We start from the raw sequence: 3,534 nt of genomic DNA, 5'->3' as shown, positions 1-3,534 counted from the left end.
TCAAATGAATAGTGAAAAAACAAGTGGTTGAAGCAAGACTAATAGAACCAATAAAACAGAGATGTCAAGTTGAACAGAGAAAGGACCTATGAAATGCCATTGGCAACTAAAAAGTCAATGGTGAACTTCATGAAAGCAGGTCCCTTGATGTGAAGTAGACAAAAGATGTATTAGGGAGCGTTCTGCACTCATCTGCCCCTCTACCCAGAGCTTTTCCCTTGTGGCTGCTCCTTCATCTTCAGCTCTTTGCCCAAATGCCACCTTCTTAGAAAGACCTTCCCTAATTCTCCTGTTTAAACATTAAAGATAAAAAAAATATGAGGACAGAGAACTGACTATAGGATTTTGGAAGATGACCCTAGCAAGGACAGTTTCAAATGAGCAATGTAAAAAAATATCTGATTGAAGTGGGGAGAAGCATTAACAAGTAGTGATGAAGGAAAGCTAACAAGTATAAACAACCCTTCTAAGGAGGTTTGCTATATAGAAACAAACTATAGAAATGATCCCTGAAAGTATAGTCTTGATTTGCTATAGAGAATTGCTGGGGAGATGTTTTTGTTTGGAGGATGGGAGATAATAGAGAATATTTGCATAAGGATAAGAATGTTTCAATAGAGAGGAGAAAAGTTAATAAGTCAAAATAACAGGAATAGTTAGTAAAGCTATGCACATGGTTGGAACTGGCCTGAGACAGAAGGAGAAACAATACCCCATTGCAAAAGGCAGCAAGGCCTAACACAGATGCAAGTCGATTGAAGATGAGGCAATTCTCTTCTGATTCCTTTCTTAGTGAAAGGAGAATTGGGGGTGCTAAAGATTTAGGAAAAGAAGACATGAAAGTTGTCTTGGGCATAAGGAAAACAAATTTACTGAGGACATGCGATAGATTCTCTAGGTACTACCGAGGTATAGGGAACCAATCTGCTTCCACTGGTGAATATAGCCCAGCTCTATGAGAAAACCAGAAGGCATGAGAAAACACAGGAGCCAAACCCACAGATCGGCTTTCCCCTGGAAAACCAGGTTGCTTTGAGGCCTGCTTTTGCTAAAACTCCCTCACCCTGAATTGAAGCAGAAATGTTTACTGCCTATCTTTAAAGTAACTTCCTGAAGTCTGTGCTAGTTCTCCCAAGGACAGAGTATAACCAGACCAATCACTCATCGTTCCCTTGCATTTGCAACATTTTTTCCTTGTTAATCTGTAAGTAGTCAGTAACATCCTTTCCTTTGTTATCTGTAAAAAGTAATCACCTAAAGCAAACCTGAGCATAATGAATGAGAACCTTCTTTGATGTATGCTATTAGAAAGCAATAAGAGCCTGTCCAGGCAAGGGTCAGGGTGCTCTCTCTCTCTCTCAGAGACTGGCTGTGGTGTCCCTTTCTCTCCACAGGACTTCTGTAGTTCCTGCGAATTTGTTTGTTGCATCCACAACATATGGGCCCTGCCAGACAAAGACTGCATCACTGAGGGCCTATGGAAATTTTGTGATATGGAATTTTAAGTGCAAACATTCAGGAACGAAACTGTGGATTTTTTTCTAGCTATGTTCAGTTACAAGGGCACAACTTTAGAGTGGATAAAGGGCTAGACTTAAACACTCTGACTACCCGTATTTCCTACCAAATGATAACATAGTGATACAAATAGTTGTAACCCAAGTACATAGCAGTTCTTCATGTGGTCTAGTCTCATCATTCTAGCACGTTAACATGTACGTACATTAAGTGTAATAATATAAAAGGAATTATTTATTCACATCTCTCAAAGAACATGTGAGGAGGTTCGATTCAAACATACAAATGCCATTTCTTTTCTCACTCACTAACTCTCTCACTCAGGGATACCCTTGAAACCTTCGACCACAATTTACTCCCAGCTCTCCCAATCAAAAGCTCCTTGGCAGAAGGTTGATATGGGCTCTGCTTTTCCCTCTTAATTTCCTTTTTCTGTTGCCTTCATTCCCTTCTACTCTCTTGAGTAAATCATGAGCCTTTCCAACACAGATTGCCTGTCTTTTCTTCTCTTGTTCTCCCCTACTAATTAATCTCATCTGTAAAATAAATAGGAGAGAGGAGTGAAAGGGCTATTAGAGAGCACGCAGTGCCAACCATGCCAGTCCAAAGTCTTCCACACAGAGTAGGGACAGGAAAGTGATGGTGAGTATTAATAGATTCATCCTTCTCACATCATTTTAATCACACAATTCTGAGCCCCCCAAAGCAGAGAACTATTGTCTCCATCTCTGGAATACAGTATTCAGAAATAGTAATGTAATTTATATTCTCCATTCTATTAGAACTTCTCCTTTGATCCTTTGTTGAAATCAAAAACAAATGAAAAACAAAAAACCTGGATTTCAAAATAAATGTTATGATCAAAATTAAATAATTAGCTTTTCTGTTCCTTCTTTCAAATCCTATGTATGTTTCATAATTGGCAAAAAAGTGTTCCCACAAATTTGTTGTTTCCTCAATAAAAGTAATAGATTAGTTATCTTTACTAAGTTATATTTCTCAGCAAAATACGTATTTTCTGTGGTGCTTTAACACCATTTTACTGAATTTTTTTCCTTAAACATCTTGTGAGTGTTTCTAAAGTCTTCGAATAGCTTTTGAAGCTCAGGCCCACCCTGTGTTCTCCCTTTCTTCTATTCAGCTATCCTCAGGAACTGTTTTCTTAATGTTTTCAGCGGCTGCCCTGACACATAATACTTTGGAAGTACTGCTTCCTCCTTCACACTCAAGAACGCCTATGGGTAGGGGAGAAGCATTCCCACTGCTGCTTCCAAAGGCAAGGTTTTCTTCAACTCTTAGATTTTTAGTGCCATATAAAGTATATATTGTAACAGGTATCAAATTTTAATAATACAAATAGGTTATTTGTTTGCTGTGGCTGCTCTAACATATTACCATAAACTTAGTGGCATAAAATAATACACATTTTATAATTCTCAAGGTCAGAAGTCTGCAAGGGGTCTCACTAGACTAAAATCAAGGTGCCAGTAGGGCTATGCTCCCTCGGGAGGCTCTAGAGAAGAATTCATGTCCTTGCTTTTGCAAGCGCCAGAGACTGTGTCCCATGGCTCATGGCCCCCTTCCACACTCAAAACCAGCAACAGCATTCAGTCTTTCCCATGCGGCATCATGCTGCCGCTCGCTGCCTCTGCCTCTCTCTAACTCATAGGACCCTGGTGCTTAATTACATTGGGCCCACCCAGAAAAACCAGGATAACCTCCCCATCTCAGGTTCAGCTGGTTAGCAACCTTAGTCTTACCTGCACCCTTAATTCCACTCTGCTACGTAAAATAACACATTGTGAAATTCCAGGGATTAGGACATGGGTGTCTTTTTATTGCGGGCGGGGGGGGGGGGAGGACATTATTATGACTATAAGAGATACTAACATTACAAGATCTAGCAAATCTTTTTATTTTTATCTTTTTAAATTTGTATTTATTTATTTATTTCTAGAGAGGGGGAAGGGAGGGAGAAAGAGAGGGAGAGAAACATCAATGTGTGGTTGCCTCTCA

General features: G+C 39.6%; 1 pseudogene; it reads right to left on the bottom strand.

Moving 5' to 3' along the window:
* Nucleotides 1-450: 450 nt before the first annotated feature.
* LOC118976532 (uncharacterized) lies at nt 451-525 on the bottom strand (annotated as a pseudogene).
* Nucleotides 526-3,534: the final 3,009 nt, after the last annotated feature.

The sequence above is a fragment of the Sturnira hondurensis genome, unplaced genomic scaffold (genome assembly GCF_014824575.4).
Source record: "Sturnira hondurensis isolate 20B ecotype Veracruz unplaced genomic scaffold, ASM1482457v3 Scaffold0000256, whole genome shotgun sequence".
Taxonomy (NCBI): domain Eukaryota; kingdom Metazoa; phylum Chordata; class Mammalia; order Chiroptera; family Phyllostomidae; genus Sturnira; species Sturnira hondurensis.
This window is presented reverse-complemented; position numbering and strand designations above follow the sequence as displayed.